Below are 22,249 nucleotides of genomic sequence, written 5' to 3'. Positions count from 1 at the left end.
CGCGTTTGACACTATAAGATCTATTGGTAACAATTATAATTATCTGCTAGCCTGAACTGATTGTGTAACAGAATAAGGCCTCCATACTGCCACGGTTAGGGGTTTAATTCCCTCTGGGCCACCCATGAAAAACACGGGAGAGACTTAATGAATTTAAAAAAAGAAGAAGAAAAAGGTTCACTAAATGGTGCAACGCTTTATCTTGTTATATTAACCTACAATGCGAGATGACGTGCACTGTGTGTTAAAATGGCCAGATTAGCGTTTCAAAAATGTTTTTTTTTTTTTTTTTTTTGCCAGCTCGACTTAATTGTTTATGAGCATATAAAAGTAGGAAACCTCCGTCAGGCTCGTGATTGTTAATACAAAAACCTGACACTGCCCCCTCAACCCCAGAGCAGCAGCACGTATGTACAACACAGCAGAGGGAGGAAGTGTACATGTCACGATTGGAGTGCAGAAAAAGGCGCAGCGGCCGAGAGCCGAGCGCAGCCCTGCGCCGCGGCTCCGCAGGAGTTAACGCACAAAGGTTGCGGGGACGCTTCCATGCGGAAACGCCCGCGTACAGGCGACCTCACCGAGGCACAGTGAAAGAGAAAGTGGCAACCAAAACAAGGGCAAATTGAGCAGTCCTTGGGGGTTCGTGCGTGCAGGGTGGCGGTGCTGGAAGCGTCCGCTTAAGGAAAGAGAAAACACATCCATCGATATGGCCCTTAAAATGCGCACCATCCCTCAAGGTGACCACATTACCCCGGAGATGAATGGGCCTTTGTTAGTGCGGGGGACCCATGCGCCTATATGAACGCACCCATGGGTGGTAATAAGCCCCAGACACAGGTCCCACTGAGGCCGTTGCCTGGGTTAGGGTGCCTGCAGCCTGTTGAGTCCACCTGGCCAAAACAAAGCGCGTGGCAGGTGATTTCCTGACAGGATTAACTGTATTTTGTCTAAAGGTCAGAACTGCATGTCATGCCTTAACCCCAAACATCATAAGCTCCCCAACTCAAAGATGGCGCACAGATTTCATTGCAAAAGGGATTTAAGGGCAAATATAAAGCAGTGGAGGAGTTGTGTACTCCATGCCAGTGCCCTCCACCCACCCACCTCCCCACCCCTCTTCTTCTTCTTCTTCTTCTTCTTCTTCTTCTTCTTCTTCTTCTTCTTCTTCTTCTTCTTCTTCTTTTCATCCCAGTAGATTTAATTTGGACTGGGCTCAAAACCGAGGGAGCCTCGTGGATTTGTTTACATTGAATAGGCAGGCTAGGGGCCAGAACCATGGGGCCCTCCATTCATTAATATACAGTGAGGATTTCGCTCCAAATTACTGCTGTTCAATCCGCACTGCACGCTTTGAAAGGGCGTCTCAGGCGGCCAGCAGAAACGTGACACCAAGGGTACTGAGAAGAGGGCTCCTTACGCATGATAACCCCCTGAAAATGAGGAAAAAATATATATATATATATATATACATAACATGTATATAAAAGGAATCAAAATCAGAAATGCTGCGCGAAATCACCGTGCGCCCATAAAAAAACAGCCCTCTCTGATATATGATGTGTTTATTATTTATTTGCTTATTATAAAAAGGTCCCCAAGTTCCCTGCTGGGGGAGTTCATTTATTTTGTATGCAAAAAAAAAAAAAAAAAAAAAAAAAGGAGAAAAAAAGAAAGAAAGAAAGAAAGAAAGAAAGGGGGGAGAGGAAAAAAAAAATCATCCCCAAGTATAACAAGAGACGAACAGTTAGTGCTGATTTTCATTTGCATAAATTTTCATATATTTTAGTGAAAATAATAGCGGGAGCCGAGGAGTGCTCCTGCTCAGTTGAGGCAGAGGAAAGAAAATCTTAGGGAGCAGCGAGTCGTCGGAAGGGGAGATAACCATTTACAGGCGCCATGTGAACAATGTGAAGCTATTTCCCTTTTCTTGGACACGAGGTAAGTCAACAATCATCTATGCGGATTTCTTTTTACGCTTGAGGAATGTTCGACTTTATCGCCTTGTCGCGCATTGCTGCACTGTGCCTATGATGTGCTTCCTCATAGACTGCTCGTTGCTTTAAGTGATATTTCAGCCTACTTCTGAGCCCAATTTGCACTCATGTTCCCTGTAACTTATATTTAAAACCAATCGCAAATGCGTCTTTTTTCCCCACTGGATGCGTAAAAATCAATACGCTCGCCGCTGTTTGCTTTTGCGCCCCAGACTCTCCCTTTTTTGCGCCTTTTATATAAATAGCGGGCAGATGGATAGGCTGTGCTGTTTTGTACTGAATGTCCACCGGAGAAAAGTGCAATCAATCACATTTTAAGCAGGGAGAGAGAGAGAGAGAGGGAGCGGAGAGAGAGACCCCTCGTTTGAATCCTCCAGAGGGACCGCGTAGGCAAGTGCAATATGAAATCGTTTAATATAAATCGATCTTGCTGCTGCAAAGTTTGTTTAAAGTTTACACGCAGCAGCTTGTCGGTGCTTAGCTGCACCCATCGACTCAGACAGCTTCTAAAAAGCCTGTGATTGTAATGAGTGCCGAGCGGTTTGTGCTGTATTTTTTTCTGTTTGGGTGTTGGGGACGTTCAAGGAGCGAATGAAGGAGCGAAAACTCAAACTAAAAAGCAGCATATTTTTAAAGGAGGTCTGGTTCATAGACAATCGCTTCAGTGTCTGTCTTAACTTTCAAAGTCCAGGAGGATTCACGTTAACCTGAATGTGGGGACAAGTCGTTTGGTTTTCGCGATTTTTTTTCCTTTTTTCTTTTTAGAGGGTTATTTTTTTTCTCACGGGTTAACTCCTTTTCCTTCATTGATGGGGAGCGCATTGCTGAGCCCCGCACTTGGTAGCCATGGTGAGCCCCATAAAAGGGGGGAAACACTAGTCGCATTAAGCTGTATGTTTGTGCACTGGAGTCGAGATGAAAAGAGGCTCGGTGTCCCGGGCCAGCAGCACCGGTGCTGGGGCGGTAACGCGTTACTGTAACGACACCACTCCATCTGAAAAACAAGTTGTTCGTTTGCTTTTACGGCCATTTTCTGATTTTTTTTGGCACAATTATCAACGAATATTGATCATATCTGCTTTACGCGTCGGGTTTCATCATGCGTCTTACAAAAAAACTGACAGCGTCAATAAATAAAGAAATATTTAAGGCACTTTTGGTTTGATTGAGCCAAATCATGACTTGGTTGCAAGTTATCGCGATGTTTTAAATAAGCAGAAGCGTTCATTATGTGGTGCGTAATGGAAAAGTAGCCAAACGTTGACGCACAGCTTTGACGCACTTGCTAATTATGATCATTTTTGACACCCTGTGAACGGAGTTAGGAGAAATTCGTTCCCTCTGAGCATCACTGGAAGCCTCCATGTGGCGCCTGCTGCAGGATGTGGTAGCTGGAGTCAGGGGTTTGAGGTGAAACAGATTTTGGGAGTCATTGTTGGCTCGATCATTAATGAAAAAAAAAAAAAAAAAAAATCATTACTGCCGCCAGGTGTCGCGCTCATTCATGATGCAAAAAGCTTACACTGCAAAAAAAAAAAAAAAAAAAAAAAAGCCCATTTTATGTCGCATTTCTAAATAATTTTATGTTAATTATTTATTAATTTATTTGTTTGACACACTCTTCTCTGCTGAGCTGATTGGCTGAATCAAAGGTCCTTGACGTAAGGTGCGTTCTGTCATTTTATGGTCTCCAGAACAGACACGAAGTGATGGCCGGATGACACGATTGGTAATTAAGATATCAGCGGAGGAAATGACTGGACGGGGACAGATTTCCGAGGGTCAGTGAGGGAAAAACAATGTCACACACCGAGGCGGCACATCAGCTGTTTCATAAATAATAACACTGACTCTGGCTAAACAGGCAAATAAAATGAGGGCTCAGACTATATTCTGGCTCATCCCTCAATCCCAGAGGCAATTAAACCACCTTAATTTAATTATCCAGTTTTTAAAGATATCCCACCCTATTTTATTGCAGGCTAGACCCGCACTTGTTTTATTCTTTCCCCACGTATTCTACTCCATCAGCATCAGCAACTGCATGAAGAAAACCTGCTTGTATCGATCAGTCCAGGCCTATCAATGACAGCCCTCGTTGGTATGCAAAACAGTGTGTGATTAGATAGGCCCTGCACGCTGTTTTAAGCCAGTCGCCATCTGCAGGAGCCTATAAGCCATAAGTCTGAGCCAGCAGGTCTGTGTGGAAACGTATGACTAACCGGTGACTTTAAGAATTATTAGCAAATGAGGGCTGGGCAGGACTCATGAATCATCCCGGGAATTGGTGCATTTGCTCTCCGCATCGCTTGACCGGCACTCTACGGCGTTCCTCTTCATCATCGTCATCATCGCCACCAGCAACGCCACTAAAACCAGCAGCAGCAACAAAGCATCAAAGCAGCCCTGTGCGTTATTACTCTGCATTATGCACCCATTCTGTCATGCTGTACAGTGACGGTTATTGGTAGCAGGAGGCCGTTTATTTATTCCTGCAGGAGCAGATTGTCTAATTCATCAAGATGCTTTCATGGATTTCTCTGAATGGAAACACACCACGAGCTGCACTGATACACACATCTGAATTTATAATAATAATAATACTAATCGGGTGAGGTGACGAGGGAGTGTTTTAAAGGTGAGTTAATTCAAAAAAAGATGATCGGATATAATCATATTCAAAAGTTGGATGAGAACGTCTAATGTGAACAAGAAACCAGTTCAACATGACTCTAATCTTCCTCCCTCATAAAACATCCTCACAGTCTCATCACTTTCTGCAGCCGCCATGAATTTACAGTATGACACCTGACGAGCGGATTTATGTGAGCCGCAGAAAGGTGTGCGCAGCCGGCGCAGGTGCCTCCGCCGCAGCCCCTGCTTACAATATTCAGATTAAACTGACGCAATTCTTGCCGTTTTAATTATGGCCCACTTAAGTTGCCTATGGGCTCCATAATTTATTTTCTTCCCCTTGGTCCAGTCACTAATCTGAAACGACATACGTTGAGTGTGTCTCACGTCAGGGCCAAACGTTGATTTAAAGCCGAATCCAACTTGGAGCACTTAATGATAATGTAGCTACTATACCGTTAATTAAATGGGCTACACTGAATACCAGTGTAAGCATTAAACATGCCTTCAATTTCAGACACGAATGGGATTTTTTTCTTGACCCATTCAAACGAGACAGAGGCTCTTTATTAATATTCTATTAATAAAGGCCAGTATGGAGTCATATACACCTCTTATTGCATTGCGTGGGGTTAGTAATTGCCCTGCATTAAGACGTGCAGCGCTGTGGACCTATAGCGCTTGCAAATGGGCTGACATGCAGGTAAAGATTATATGTTTAGTGTTATCACAGGGCTCTCCAGTGGTGCTCAGTGCTCATTTCACCATCAGACATGTATCAGCACAGTTGGTATTGATCGTGGATTGGAAATCAATAAGGGTGTCATAATTGGGCCTAAAATAGGTTAAGTTTAGAGGACAGGGCGTCTGCAACATGTGTGCTTTTTATTAGCGATTTCTTTTAGTGTGTGTTTTGGTATTGAATTAATTTTTCTTTCTTTCTTTTTTTTTTTTTTTTTTTCCAATGAAGGTAAATGTTTCAGCACAGGAAAAGTGTTTCAATTAGGTAAAAAATTAATTAATTTTTTATTTGGGAACAAGCAACAGATTGAAATTTGTAATTTTATTTGAACGTGGTGGCGTCAGGAATATACGTGAGGTGTGAATTAATTGGAGAAGAAAGGTCAAAAGTTGCATTGGGGTTAGTTTTTTTGTGTGTGTGTCTGGGGGGGGGGGGGGGGGGGGGGGGGGGGGGCTGGCATGGCCTGGTCTGAATGCAGTTGCACACACACACAGAAAAAAGACCCACTAGTGCCGGCTAGTGAGGAGGTGAGTGACGGAGGACAGATCGGCAAAGATAAGATGAAGTGCAGCTTTCTCAGAGTCAGAGGGGCGGAGGAGAGAGAGGAGAGAGGTGTGTGTGTGTGTGTGTGTGTGTGTGTGTGTGTGTGTGTGTGTGTGTGTGTGTGTGTGTGAGAGTGTGTGTGTATGTGTGTTTGGGTACTTTGTCTGTCAGTCTTCAGCTTCACCCCACCCCCACCATCATCCCTCCACCCATTGCACATTGGGTGCTGGTTGCCTCACAGTCTCGGCACATCCCTCTCTCTCTCTCTCTTTCTCTCTCTCTCTCTCTGTAACTCTCTCCTTCACACACAAACACACACACACACACACACACACACACACACACACACACACACACACACACACACACACACACACACACACACACACACACACACAGATGTAAAACACATCAGCATGGACACACATGCCTAAACACCCCCACCTCCAGCAGCAGCATCAAAACAGCATTATTGTGTATGCAAATCAGTGGACGGACACGCTGGTATTTTTCTATTCTATTAGACTGTATTACACATGCTAATCAAGAATGATATTGTGTTATTAAGCAGAGTAATTAATAAATAAACTAAATCCGCAGGAAATCAAATCTATAGAAGTCTGGTTGCTGCAGCAGCCTGGTTTGCAGCCGCTGTGCATGTCTCTCCATAGTCGCTGCTTTTTGTTTTTGTTTGTTCAACAGTGGCGTTCCCTGAGGATAGAGGGGGGGTTTGTGGCACCTCCCTGCCCAGGATTACATTAATCAAAGTATTTATTTCCCTCGGGGAGCCAGGCGCAAATCACTCCAAATCCCAGTAAAATTGGATAACAGAAGAACGGGCGCATCTAGGGTAACCCTCTCTCTCTCTTTTTTTTTTTTTTTTTGCTCATTTCACCAACTTAATGGATCTAGTTCTATCTAACTTTGTGGAACGGTGTGTGCGGAAGAGTAGAGAGAGAGGGGAGGGTGGGGGGGTGCAAAGCTAGAGGTATTGAGGCCTTTGAGAAGACAAACAACATAATTGGATGGAAGCGGGCGCTCAGGTAGAGAAAAAACAACACTAACCACATCCCCAACAGGAGTGACTCTGGATATAGAGCTGTACAAATAACAGCCGTTCTCTGATTCCCTGTCGAAGCTGTAGGCATGTCTGGGTCCGGGCCAGCAGCAGGAAAACTAGCCTCTAAGATCCCCCATCTGTAATAGACGCGTCAACCTCCAACACCAAAGCTGCCCGCTTTCTCTCCGCTAAGTCTGGTCAATCCATCGCAAACCCACAAAGCGGTAAAAACAACAAAAATGCCCGATACCGTCTTTGCACTGTTTGCTGAGTAATTACGTGTGATGTTTGGGCAAAGCCTGCGTGGCTAATAAATCAGCAAATGTTTACAGCCAAGCCGGTGCTGATAAGGCAATAAATACACCACCCAATATGCTGCCTATTATAGGTAATGCAAATAAAATAATAGGGCTGTAATTTTTCCTTATGTGCTGTGGTGGTGGCGGTGGCAGTACCTCCGTCTTTGATATTCATGAGGGAAATGGGGAGGAAATGTCGTCTCTCGGTCTTTATGGGCGCCGCGTTGTAGCGCAAATTCAACGCTGCTGCCTTGGTCCCAATCAGGGATAAATGATGGCCTCGTTGTGTGGCGTTGGAGGCAAACCTGCCACCCCAAAAACACACACACAAACACACACAGAGATGCATGCAAACACATTTGTAGAAACATGCTTGCACACACATACTGTTGCTGCCATGTATGCTAGGGGGTACCAGGGTTAGCTGGAGTTGCTGGCGGGGTCCTGACTCAGAGCCAGGCCTCTCAGGGTAAAGGCAGCCTGCCTGTATGGTGTAATACATGCACTAAATGTGTGTACCAGAGGAATATTCCACAGAAAGCTGCACATTTGGCTTCTATAGCATCCAGTGTGTCTGTGAGTGTGCACACAGTATCCCTACAAAGCTGCCAAGTTTATCCAGCCTGTGTGTGCATGTGTTTGTACAGTATATGCAGTGCATGTGTCGAGGTGCAGGTGTGATGCATACGCAGAGACAGACAGCACGAAACTGTTCGCCATCACGTATCGGCGTTCGTCTGATGATGCATGATGCTTACCAAATGAGCAGAAAATTTGCAGCTCTAATGGGACCAGTGCAGGTTAGAGGATGCGAGCATGAAGTGGAGTAAATTCCAAAATCAGCATTTAGAAAGTTGTAATATTTAGGAGTTTGTGTGCAAATGTAGGCTAACTGCTTGTATGCTCATTGCTGTTCATCCCTTAAAAGATCATTATGTTTTAGGTGGATTATTATGATGAATTCTTGAGCAACTCTTTTGCCCATGCATGACAAATTTCTTGCAATTTTAGTCATAGCAAATCACGCTGCTGTGTTTTCAAAGTATTTCTCCCACCACCCCAGGCATCCATTAGCTTCCAGTCATTCCTGTATGATGTATACATGTATGCGTTTGACTTTAATGGCCATTTCAAAAAGTATGTTGCACAGTTTTGCAGATTTTAATACATATTTGTCCGAGACAGACATCGATTTTGACTGATTTTCTGACCTATTCACAGACACTGTATGTAAATGTTAAGAGGTAAAGCAGTGCAGACGAAAAATGAATGCAGGCTTAATGTTCACTGTCACGGATTATGAACTACAGCAAGTTTTAAGCTAATGCTAATCGATTTTCAGACGGCACAGAAATGAATGGAAACCAATGGCTGCCTGGAGCAATAGGGGAAATGCATTCAGAACACTCAAACACGGTAACGTGATTTCGCTTGTTTCAAAAGTGTGCTAATTGACTTCCATATTGGATACAAATGAATGGAAACCAATGGCTGCTTGCAAGAGTTGGAAAAATACATCCAGAACTCAAACAATACACCACATATTTGAAGGGAAAGTCAGCAAAAGCCTGAAGCTTAATTTGGGAAGGAGCTAAAACTTGCAAACACATTTTCATGGTCCTTTAAAAGCCTCCGCAGGGCCCCTGTTTGTCCTCAGGCCACGCTTTAAGACCCCTGCATTAGGCGTTGCAGGTTTTGCATATATTATATCGCTCTGCATCTCCATCACACACACTGAGTAAACATGTACGACTGGCTGAGCGTGGCTAGCTAGCTGCGGCTTCACGGCGTCTATAATAATGATCAGTGGCTCCCAACTTCAGGACGGGGGCCTTGCTGTTGGGGTCGCCGACTGTTGTTGATGATATGCGGCCACGGCTGACATGTGCTATTCATACACGAGCTTGTGTGGTCACGTTCAGCACCCGGGAAGTCTTGATTCATGCGGGCATTATGCACGCCGGACGCTTATGGCACCTCTCCCTGTTGCCGTGCAGTCAGGCCCATTTGTTTGGAAATGGGTTTACATACATCTTCCTCCAAATGACTCTCCCTCTTCCCCTCCCTGGGCTTACAGCTCTTGCATACACACATACAGAACGGGGAAACTGGAAGCGACAAACATGCAGGGCATTTAGGTGATGCAATTCACCCTCTGTCGGCCATGTTGGAGGTATTCAGCATGGGTGGCTGCGGGTATAAAAAGCCCATTATGATTCTACATGCTGAACTTTTGCTCCCTCATTCAGATTCAATGATCTTGAGTCAATTCTGGATTTTGTTTTCATCTTGAATTTGATGTAACAATCCCTGTTTCTAGCCATTTTGCATTACTTGCAGTTTATTTTAAGGTTTGTCCTATGCTAAAGCACCCTGAGCTCTGGTTCTAGCATATTTTTGTGCCAATATGCACCAAAAAGTCCTCTAGTAGGCCCTTGGTCCAGACAAAACCTATTTTCTCAACAAGCTTCTTCCTATTAGCAATTCAATCTGACACAAACACACAAATATCCTCTAATCTTTTAAGAGTTTAACAAGAAACGTTTCTGTATTTTAGTTTTTTTTCAGTGTTCTGCCTGAGTTTGAAGTAAGTGGGGCATGTTTAGAAAAAGTCACATACTTCTGTGCACCAATCAGGATTTAGCGTCAGCAGGAGAAAAATCTGACGATTGTTGTTTGTTCGCTCTTGAGTTTTGAATTATTCATACGCCTTTAACTTTGATTGTTGCTCATCGAGCCACGCATATTTGAGATGCACATCGGGACTCCACGCTCTGACCCGAGCATACCTTTGTGAGCTTTCGTGTCCACACACACCTGCACTCGACCTCAGTGAGAAGTTCCCCCTGATGGAGTTAAGACTCGAGGAGAACTCTCAAAACCCTCCCTGTGGAAATTAGTCAATTGGCATCTTGCTACCCCAGTTACTTAAGTGCATGTTCAAAACAAAATTTTTTAAAACCCTGAACCCCTCTTTTTTGAGCTCTTTTGATTTTATTTGGTCATCAGTTTTTATTACAAATTTATTTAGAGAGAAATGAACATGCTATCACTATCATTGCTTTGCTAATGCATTGCTTTGCAGGACCTCTACAAATTCACTCCCTTTCTCATTAGTTCATGCAATCATTGCATATTTTAAACTAGAAAGTATGCTGTTGCACTTCCTTCGTGCTCACAGAACTTGATAAAATTTCAACTTTACAGAGACTCCAGACATGTTTTCTGGATGTGTGTCGACTGCAAAGCCCACACTGGTAGTCTGATTGGCCACACTTAAAGGCACACTGTCTCTTCCCTGCTTCACAGAGCTGCTGCTAGCCCCTCCCCCCCGCAACCACCACCACCACCACCACCGCCGCCACATCTCCTCCCTGCTTCTTCGTCCAGGCCTGGCGCGAGCATTCAAGCCAGCAGCATCACAAAAGCGGCTTTGAGGGGATTGCTCGCTGGCCGCCGACCCCTCTGAGCTCACACCCACCACACATTACTCACCAGCAGGCCTCAGTGCAGACTGCAAACCAGGCGAGGAAACAGTGTGTGTCACAGGACTGGAGGGGGACTCTTACACTACTAACCTCTTTCCTGTGTTTTTGTTTCGGAGCTGGGTTTTCACTTTGAAAGGGGAGTCTTTAGCTTGTATAAATGATGGGTAGTTAGAGGAGAGTTAAACAATGCAGCACAGATGAGAACACAATAGAACTTTGTTGTTCAACCATGTTGGAAAATTGCCTCAGCATGGACTGTCAAGTCAAATATCCCTCTCAGCTTTTGGCTTTTGGTCGTGCTCTGTCAGTTCGTCGTTCCAGGAAGCGACGTCGACTGTGTGTGTGAACACGAGCGCCGCGGAAGTGCACACGTGCGCGCGCGTCTCCATTGGCTGCTTCAAAGACGAACACCAGGATTTGTTTTCAGCCGAGCAGGATCACATTAAAATCTGGCCTTCTGAGGATTCGAACAGGTTTTTCTGTCTTGATATTTTTTTTTCGGGGATTTTTCACACTGCCTGAAAGGTAGTGTCACATTACAAACGTCATGTGCCGTCAATTCGGGACAAAACACTTTTTTTTTTTTTTTTTGCTACTTTTCAAGGCAGCATATGGCACCACACATGCTGGTATTAATATATATCGCCTCAAACAGTATCGCTGCTCATGTGGATGTCTTCATTGTCACAATAGGAAAAAAAAAGACTGAAAGCTTGTATTATGTTCCTACAACCTCCAAATCAAGGTCTTCCACAGGGACGCCTCCTTTGTATGACTGAACTTGAGATAATGCAGGGTGTCATGTAAAATGAAATTACACGCAGCGCGCCGTTCTCTCCTCTGCACAGCGCTGTGCGTCTTGTTCTCAGACTGTAACCTTCAGATTGTAGGTGTGAGACGAAAGCTTAGCAAAGCATGGCCAATTCTCAGCGGTTCCGCCTGTGGTTGGCGACTGTGCGAGCGATGGTGTTTTAAATCAGTCCTCCCTGGTGTGCGTGGCTGTGTTTGTCGTAGACCTTTCGGATTAGCGGTCCACAAACACAAATCCTCCCGACAATGACTAACACACGTCTCAATACATCGTCAGTATCTGCCACAGAAACTCAGCCTACATTTACCCAACCTGTGTGTTCTGCAGCTCAAACTCGGAATGACACTGTTACGTAACGCCGCTCTGTTCTTCCAGTAATCTGGCTGGATGTCTTTGAGTCCTCTTCTGGAAAAAACTGCACCCGCGGGAGTCTGTGTCAGAGCTGTGATCCATATTCTGATGTTTAAAGGTCTGCTCGTACGCAAGATGTTTGAGGAAACAGCTGATCTCAAGGTTAAGGCAGCAGTCATTCTTGCCGCTGCGCAAGGAATTGCACTCATTTTTTTTTTTGCAAAGCTCAGATTTTTACTCAATTGGGGTGACTGACAGCTCCAGTATTAACTTTATCTTTATTCACAAGCAGATTCACACCCTTCAGCAGCCAAGTTGCCACAATAAAATGTTGGCATGGCACGTTCCTGCAAACCACAGACATGTTCAGTTCTGTACGTATCATATCAACGTTCCTACAACAGGTATCAAAGTGACGTGTATCAGCTGATTTTCCGGGCGTATTCGTGGCAACCAAAGCTGGCATTTTAGCCAAACTGTGACCTTTTCTTAACCCTAAGTTTTATTATATCTGTGGTTTGCAGAGATGTACGGTGCCAAGATTTATTCTGGCCACTGGGCTGCCCTGAAGTCAATGAGGCTTCAGGGTTAGGGTTTAGGGGTTAGGGGCTAGGCAGTGGTTATTTTTCTTCAAATGAAAAAGTTTCTCTCAGTTGCTCCGCTTTCTCCAATTAGTTTCATGTCTTTCAGGAAGTTTCTGGAAGCAAGGCTTGAGGAAAATGGCCGCTCACATGCTCTGGAAACAAAGCGGCTCTGGTGAAAACTCAGAAAGATAATCAGTTCATTTCAAACATTTGTCACCATCTCTCTGGCTCACTGCTGTGTTACTGCACCTGTCAATCAACCAGTGTGGGCGGCACTGTTTCGTCCTCTTACATCCACTTTCTGTTGTTGACATTTGAGTTTCTTAGCTGCATCTCTTCTCAGCTAGCAGGGCCATTGCTGCTTATGCTAAGTACCCTGTTCTTCTTCTTCTGGTGACTCCATACAAACTGAAAACACATCATGTTCCCAGTAAAGACTTGCCAGATGCAGAGTGTTTGGACCAGCAAATGGGAGAGCTTTCATGAACTCGCTATAGGCTGAACGACAGGCAGTGGTGGGGGCGTCAACAAATATTTGCTGAAATCAGTTTTGGGACAAAGTGAACCTTGTGCAAACCACGTGGAAATGCCACAGATTGTGATTTTAAGTGTCAAAAGTGACCAGTTCTGTTTGGAAATGTAATTATTTGGTGTAAGAAGTCGAAGAGTTTTCTTAATCCAAAGAAAGAACATGTAATCCTTCAGTCTATCTATGAGATACAAGATTATTGTATTGATGCACGCTCAGAAACGCTGTATGCACTGTTTGTAGGAGCCGGATCAAGCAACAAGCTGAATGCAGAAGTCAGGTAGAGCTGATAGCAGCCGGTAAATGACATTTGATAGAGCAGCGTTTCTATCCTGAGAATCTTCATCAGACACGGAGCAGACACAAACACACTCAGGTGCACTCGGCCCGGTCGAACCGTCAGAGCAAAGTTGTCCGACACTACCTTAAGGTCAATCTGGGCTCTGATTAAAAAGGACCAGAATGGAAACACCGAAAAAGAACAACATGCAAGAGCACCCTGGATGCACTACATCGCAAAAATATATGCTGAGTCAGATAAATAATTCAAAAGACAAACAATTACCACACAATTCGGTTATAATAATGAAGCATTCTCCGTGTTTTCTATGTAAAATTGTAAGTAACTAGTAGTAAAGCTGGTAGATAAAGTGGAAAAAGTACAAAATTGAGGTGGAGTGTCATAGAAGCATGAAGTAATCAGTGGTGGAAGAAGTATTCAGATCCTGTATTTCAGTGAAGTACTGTAAAAATACTCCATTACCAGCAAAAGTACAAGCATGTAAGCACAAGTAAAAGTATTGAGAGTGTTCCATTACTTCATATCATATAATGTGATTATTAGTACTGAAGCTGTAAGTGGTATTTTATTGTTGTAGCTGGTTGAGGTGGAGCTGATTTTTATTTACTGAAGTCATATTTTTCAAGCATATTGTGATTTGTGCGTAAAATCTTAATTTGTAAGGTGACTTAGCTGTTAAAGTACAAAAGTACAAATGGAAATACTCATGTTCAAGTACAAGTATCTCAAATACAAGCACCTTTCAAATGCACTGAATGACTATGCTTCACTGGTTTTGCATATTGTCAGTGTAACACGTGAACACACTTTCACCATTTTCTTTTTTAAGAGTGCAACATATGACTCAAATGTCTGTTTTTCTCTTTGTCTCTTCCTCTTTCAGGAGAGCCACGGTCCCCTGGCAACACACACACACACACACACACACACACACACACACACACACACACACACACACACACACCAAACTTTGGTCCTCCTATGACACCCCTCCTTGTCCCCCCATCCTCCTCCTGATGCACAACCTCTGGAGGTAAGGGCCTTAGCTTGTGTGCGTCTCTGTGTGTGTGTGTGTGTGTGTGTGTGTGTGTACGGTCTCTCTCCCCCAGCAAAAGCGGACACGCCGTCTCCCCAGCTTCCGTTTTCCTCTGCACGCCCGCTGCTGGAGTATTCACGCTTCAGGCTGTTTTCTTTGAGAGAGAGAGAGAGAGAGAGAGAGGGCGAGAGACAGAGTATAAAAATATGCAAATGCTATTGTTGAAGCGCAGAACGAAAGGGGGCGGGGGCGCTCCTTTTACACCCCCTCACCTCCCTGCCGCCGTCGCCACCCTTGCCGCTTCGGCCTCCATCCATCCACCCATCCGCTGCATGGGGAGGAAGGGAAGGAGGGAGAGGGCTTCAGGTCTGACCGAGGAGACAGAGGGAGAGACAGCAGGAGCAGGATATTAAAAATATGCTGCAACGCCACCAGTGCTCGAATACAGAGGGAGACGTGCAGCTACATACAGCTAATGAGAGCCCTCACGTCTCTGGCAGCATATTTCAATCGTCCTGCCACTAAATCTTACTTGAACTGAAGTGATGAGGACAAGAGAAAGAGTGAGAGGACAGACTGGATGAAATGTGTCCCAACATGTGTCAACAAGCTCATAAGGTTGAATAAAACAGGTGGAATTGGTCCCGCCCTAACAGGTGCAATAATGTGCAAAGAGAAAAGAGATACACTAATACCGCAGTGTAAAAATACTCCATCCAGATATTTTGACATGCCACAGCAGGGAAATGATAAAAGTAAGGATGGCCGAGTTCCATTTAGCTGCTTCAGTTTCAGGGTCCTTGTATCGGACATGTTGACGATGTCACTTGCTACTGTGACAAATATGCTTAAGTAAAAGTTGTAAGACCATCATGTAAAAATAAATACAAGTATACTATAGTACTACTATAGTATATATCAGTACGCAAACTAAAAAAACAATAAAAGTTGCTGTTGGTGTAAATCCCACAATGCAATGGACTCAGTGACACCATCGTTAGAGAAGCTATGCGCAGGTGGCGGCTCCACAGCAGTTGTGCCTGATTGACGCTCAGCGATTCAATCTACAGCGAGCAGGAAATTAAGATTTAAGATGCTTGTGGATGATCATCAGTTTACGCCATCGCTGACATTTACACATCTGTAAAACGTGCCACTTTGGAGTGTTGGATTGGCAGAAAGACCGCAGCGTACACGTGTTGCATCGTGGGAATTTTTAAGGGCACTTTACATTATTGAGCGTAAATTACAGAATCCAGACCCTCAAATCAAACAGTAAGGAGTAAATATAACGCAACAAATAAACAGGAAGTGACTCTGCACACGGTCCGCTGCAAAAGATATTCAGCCAGAAAAACAAAAAGCATCAAATCCTGGAGAAACATGATTGTTTTGCATCGTAACAAAGATAGCTGCTAATAGGAGTGCAAGCATGCTAACTGTAGTACACAGTAGTAGTATGAGGTGTAGAATTGGGTTAGGGTTAGTCTGCTGTTCTGTTCCCTTACAGGCAACAACTAAGTGATCCTGAGCTCATTCATTAACATCCTTTATCCAATCACGTATTCACAAAGTGGTGAACCTCGCTCCATCCTCGCTTTAGAGCGACTGAGCCTTTCCAGGATGCTATCACCTGTTACCAATGAGCCTGATTATCTGTGGAATATTCCAAACAGGTGTTTTGGAGCGTTCCACATCTTTCCCAGTCTTTAGTTGCTCCTGTCCCGACAGAATAAGCAGATATTTACAAAAATCAATGAAGCTGATGAGACAAAACTAAATATATGTATATATCAAGTTATTGTTTCCCAATAGAAGGACAGAAAACACACAAAAACACACAGAAGAAGACAGGGAAAGAGCCAATCCCACATGTATACAAAAGTAGAAACTTAAACATAGAATCAGAAAACACACACACACACACACTGAGGGAATAAAGAGTGCAGCCCTGTGATAGTGGGAAGCACATTTGTAAAGCCCTCACGCTCTCAGGAAGACTTTCTGAAGTGATTATGAAGACAGTTCAGATCAAAGGATTTGACAAGTCTGAGTGCGCGCCAAATATGAGGCCGGGTAATCACACTCAAGCCCCTCCATACAAGATGGCAGTGGTCCCCCCAGCTGCTTTGCAAATGTAATGTGACACTTACGGATAAACAGATTATCAAGGAATGGAGGGGTGGGGTTGGGCGAGGGGACCAAAAAAGAAAAAAAAAATCTCCACAAGTTGTAGAAATTAAGGGGGGGGGGGGGTGGAGTTTATTTAATGAACTCTGGGGACGGGCAGTGTCAGAGAAACGATGATTAATTCTCCAGCGCTGATACAGGTCTAAACGATATAATTTGGGAATATTAGTGCAAACATTAGATGATGAGGCAGTATTTCTCACGGTGGTATGGCAGACTCGGGGCTCGGGAGACTGTTTTTTCCTTCCTTTCTCTTTTCCTTCACTAGTTATTATAGATTAATCCATAATCCTCACCACCTAAAGACATTTTTGTCAGTGAAGCTCAGGGATAGAGCCGGTAGAATTTCTTCTTTTTTATTTATTTTTTTTTTAAACATATCTCTGCTCGTGCTCATTTCCCCACAGCATGATGTCACATTGTCACGTCTCCTACTGAAAATACTCTATCGCCAGTTCCTCATACTGTTTCGTAAGGTATTTTTGCACATCTGAGGTGGGACTTAGGAGTTTATGTAACTGGAAATTTTCCACATCATGCACACCATTTTTATTAACCTTACGCCATGTGAAGAGTGTTGTACTGAGCATGAATACATCAAAAGCAAGGTAAATGTGGAGTTTTGCAACTGTGTCATGATGTCAAATCACACACTCGTGCTGTATTTGAAGGATCTTATGCATAAAATGTGGAGGTTTTTCATTCCAAACTCGTTGAGAAAAGCATCGTTTTTATTGCTGTTTTCTTCTGTCTGTTTGTAGAGCATTGTCGGACTGTAGAACCTAAAGCAGTACAAATGTTTTCTGACGTATTACAGGTCATCGCCGTCCAGTTAAAACCACATATCTCTGAATATGGTGGTTCTGAATTTACCAAATAAACTGGAGGATAAGTGGTCACAGATAAAATTCCTCTCTTGATTGAGAGAATGAATCTACTAATGAAAGCATTTAAATGCTTATCAGATTATATCAAAATGCTTCTTCACAAAGCTAAAAATGGGGCTGTTTTTCATAGCTTATGGAAGGACTACCTTTTGGAGATGATGGTTTTCACAGGACCGTGGCAATGCATTTCCTTGACATTGTCAGAAAAAATAATGGACTTTTGAAAGACACTTGACTGCAAAACAGCGAATACTGCATGTTCATGCTTGTCTCATTTAATGATAATAAAAGCAGAATGACAGAAGCTTTGCTCTATGTCTGTTTTGTCCTTTAAGTGTTTCTACGTTACGCAGTTAAGTCTTAAAAACAAAGTCCTCTACTTTCATTGTCTGCGGCGATTAAAGTGGACCTGAAGTGCCTCTCTCAGAGTCACCGAGTGTCCATTTGTCCAGTCAGAAGAGGGTGTGCTTCTTTCTGTCCTCATCTGTATGTGTGTGCGCGTTCTGAATGACCCTTGTGGCGGGACAAACGTCCCTTTGAGGGCGCCTGGACAGATGGACCGACGGGGCGACTCAGCGACAGACACAGAGGACTGAGGCTCCAGTGTGGCCGCTGCCACGTGGCCTGAATCCCCTTTCATCTCCACAACTCGTCCACTTCCTGTCCCTTCGCTCGCACAAACACAACAAAACCATGATGCAGCACGCGGCGATGGATGGCGGTGTCACAAGACTGGGCTGTTTCCCAATGATAACTACTTTCAAACAGCTCCTGGCCTCATTTACACACAAATATTTTTGGTTTATTTGCAAATGCCAAAAGCTGACAAAAGCAGAGAGACAGGGAGGCAGAAATACACACTGTGCGGTTGAGAGAAAGAAACCCCATGGAGCTGATAAAAATATCTCACCCCAAAAGAGAAAAGAGGGAAAAAAAAAAACAAGTTCACCAGCAGAGACACAGGTGAATTTGTCACAGAAACAAAAGTGCAAAAAGCTGATGCAGAGTGGCATCGTAGTGTTTGTTTCTGCTCACAGAAACCTTCCAGAATTACTCAAAAAAACACCTTTTCAAATTGGACATGTTCAATATCTCATTTTGCCACAAAAACAACTGAATATATGCCACTGTCTTCTTCCTTTCCTGTTTTAATCACTCTTTAACCCTGCACGCAAACTGTACATATCCAACCAATGAGTCGATAATACTTCATTACCATCATCATAAAACCAGCACTATCATGTACTTCCACCACCGCAGCCACACATCCATAAATGAGATTGGACTTGTAGCTCGACAAAACCTTCCACGTCCCCTCCGGTACGATGTGTCAACATAAGATGTCAATTTCATTGGTCAGTGCTGAGGGCAGACGGCTATTGATTGGCTGGTCATTAGGAAGAGAGCGGCCCCGGCGGGAGTATCGGGGCTGACACCGTTAACTCCGTGTCGACCGCTCTTTAACGAACGCCCATGAACCAACCGGGACCCGGCCATTGACCCACCGGCTCCCTGCAATCCCTTACTGCCAGGCTGGAGAGTGAGTACAGGGCTGTGGTGTGTGGTGGTATTGATCCCTGGATGAGCCACTTGGTGCCCAAGTGGGAAAACGTATCGGAGACAAGTTAAGAATCAGAGCAAGAGCGATTTTTAGCTCTGAGAGTAGAAACTGGTCTCTGGAAGTCCAGAACGTCTTCAAAACAAATGCACGCTTCAAGAAAATGCATAAGGAATGCAATGAAATGGGCCAGTCTTGGTATCAATACAAGCTTTTTTTTTTGGTCCTCGAGTGTATATTTATATTTTACACTTTGATTCACACCACTCCGATACTCTGGCTCCATTTGTTTGGAATCTGCAAAGATTTAAAGAAATAAAACACTTCCCCAAAATATGCTGCAGCAACTGTTGTGCTATTTGCAACCAAATGGAACGAGCACAGATGAAAGTCGCCCGGCCAAATCCTCCTCGCACAAATAGATTGTGAACAGGGAACAACTGGAGGGATTTATGGAAACTGATTCCTGGAATTAACAGAATTACGTGTCTGGAGGAGGATGTTTTACATGGAGAGATGGAGAGGGAAGGGAATGGGGGCCCAAAATTTGCCTGAACTGAAGCCTTTACATGGAATGACATCAGTTTGTGATGGCTAGGCCACCACATAAAATGGTATTGTTGTGGTGAGTGTGTTAACACAACATTTGTCTGGATGTGATGCCTGGAAAAATCCCTTTCATCCAGCCCAGAATCCCCAGGAATGAAGTCCACACTGGCCAATTCTGCACCTCAAGAAGCGGTGAGCCCTGATGCAGCAGAGCAGAAAGTCAGGGTGTGGAGGTCAGGGTGCAATCAAAGCCAAGACAAACGGCTCGTTTCACCCAGTGTGTGTTTCTATAACACTGAGGGGTTGTTTCACCAAACTAAAACATCATTGGGTCACGATGTGTTGTGGATTGTTAATGATATCTAGATGCTTTGCAGCTTGCATGCATGCAACATTTTGTACAACTAACAGTATTAAAGCATGAGTTAACATAAGAGTGATTGAGACTATGGCCCGCTGATGAAGTATTGCAGAATTTAAATATTTGCAGTAACCTGATGTTGCTGGAAAAAACTGCTGTATTAAGTTACTGCTAAAGCAAACATTTCCTACTACTGCTGCAGCTTCAAATTAAAGACATTTAAATAGTAATGGAAGAAGAAGGAGCAGCCCCGGTGAGCTGGTAGATGAAGAACTCCTTTTCAGTTTCACTGTGCCCTGCAGACTCAAATCACGGCTGCTCGCAGACTGAAAGTCCAATTATTGCCTGACTTCTTATCGTAGTTTGGACTTTGTTTGGCTGCCTCCAGAATTATGTGACCTCTCGTACTGAATCACATTTGCTGCTACTACCAGTAACCACAAGTGCCAAATCTACCAGGACTGAAATCTGTGTGGAGACACTGCACTGCAGTGGAGGTTAAAAGAAGGAATTATTGAATGCACTGTGGGTTTTGCAGAATTGTCAAATGTCAAATAAAAAAAAAATCTGAAACTAACCTGCAGGTGTACCTTCCTCTGCAAGCAGCAGAGGATGGTTTATCTGGTGGTATTCAACAGAAACAAACATTTCATCTTTTTTTTTTTTTTTTTACCTCTTTTGTGTAACTTTAATATTTTGTCTCATCTTTCGTCAAAGTGCAGAGGCTTCAAACAATCCCAGCAGGCATTCTGAGGCTGAACAGGTGTTTATTTGATGGCCTGCGAGACATCCTGTGAACCTGTAGCTGCTGCAGGAAGTCTTCTAAAGTTTCCAAATCTGCCATTGCTCCGTGTTTTTGGACCCCATGACGTCACATTGTGACAATTTAGTTTTGCTTGACGGCAAACTTGGCCACTTTCTGCCACTCTGTGCTGTTGAGCTCACAGCGAATGAGCTCAGGCCCCGTACAGCATGCAGCATTAGCTAAATGCTTAAAACGTAAGTAAATGTATTACACGCCGTGCAGCGAAGGTATTTGACCGTTTGGCTGATTGAGACGTCTTCATAGTGAGAGTTGGCAGAGGTACAAGCCAACAAAAGCGGATTGGTTCAGCACTGCCGTACCTTCTGGGGTGCCTGCACATAAATCCTAGTGTGTGTGTGTGTGTGTGTGTGTGTGTGTGTGTGTGTGTGTGTGTGTGTGTGTGTGTGTGTAAGTGGAAAAACATTCAAGCTTGTGTGTGACAGCTATAGCCCGTTTTGGCACAAGCTACTCTTTGAAATATCATTAGCTGTACTTATCAGATTAGTTTGAGAAAGGGATTAGCATGATTGTGATACTGGCTGCCTGTATACTGGGTTTCTTCTGCTGGTTTAAGTCCGCTCAAAATATAAAAATATATTAGTTTGTCCACATTTTGACTCTGGGATGCACGATGCACTGATAGCTTTAAAACACAAGTTTATTTTTAATGAAATCTGGCGAGCGTGCTTTAGTAATGCCGATCACAAACCGTCAAATCCGAGGAAGTATTTCATGACATCGAGGGAGCGAGGGCCGAAAATAGCAAATAACCACGCGGTGAAGGCAGCGAGTGTGTCGGTTTGAGTGTGTGAGGGGGAGAGTGGCGGGTTGTGATCAGAAAGTGAATGAGCCATTTCACCGGCTGCACCTCTCTCTCTGTGTCTCTCTCGGAGGGGAAGCCCGGGCTGTGGACAGCAGTGGAAATGAGCTCGGCCGTGCAGTAAGTGTGGCGACCTCATGGCTAACCCCCACACCGTTTCCACCGCTCTCTCCACTAAATGATGCCTACTGTATCCTGCCCAGGAGGAGGGTGGAGGATGGAGTCCCAGCCTCCTCTCAGTTCGCTCTCATCAGCCAACATGGAGGACCAAAGGAGCAAAGACGTGTGCTAATTCCACCTACAGGGGACATTTCTGGCTGCACATCTGTGACAGCGGTGTTGAACTTGTATGAATAGCTGCAAACATATTTAAGCGTTAAAATACATTTTGAACTAAAGGACCTGAAAACTTATTTTCTCAATCAGCTTCTCACCATAAGTGATGCTATCCTGCACCAACGCTCACGTTTCTCAAACAGTTTTGCTTATTTTACTTCAGATTTTTTTTTCTCCCCTCTCTCCTTACAGGTTCGAAGTGGGCGGGGCTCAGTTGGGAACAGGTGATGTGACAATCAGCTCCAATCAGGATGCGGCAACATTTTAAATGAGAGTCCGATGACAGCTGGTTTTTGAGTGTTAAACGCTTAATAATATTGAAATCTCTTTATAACTTTGGTTTGACCTCATTTAGTCACAAATACCAGTTT

The 22,249-nt window shown here is 44.1% G+C and overlaps 1 long non-coding RNA gene across 1 annotated transcript; it reads left to right on the top strand.

Annotated features, from left to right (window-relative positions):
- Positions 1-1,816: 1,816 nt before the first annotated feature.
- Positions 1,817-21,996, top strand: LOC139328026 (uncharacterized). Its single transcript, XR_011601690.1, has 3 exons — positions 1,817-1,938; positions 14,220-14,369; positions 21,616-21,996. It is a non-coding gene; the product is annotated as an uncharacterized lncRNA (long non-coding RNA).
- The last annotated feature ends 253 nt before the right edge of the window (positions 21,997-22,249 follow it).

The sequence above is a fragment of the Chaetodon trifascialis genome, chromosome 24, assembly GCF_039877785.1.
Source record: "Chaetodon trifascialis isolate fChaTrf1 chromosome 24, fChaTrf1.hap1, whole genome shotgun sequence".
In the NCBI taxonomy this organism is placed as follows: domain Eukaryota; kingdom Metazoa; phylum Chordata; class Actinopteri; order Chaetodontiformes; family Chaetodontidae; genus Chaetodon; species Chaetodon trifascialis.
Note: the sequence above shows the minus strand (reverse complement) of the source record. Positions and strands in the feature narration are given on the sequence as shown.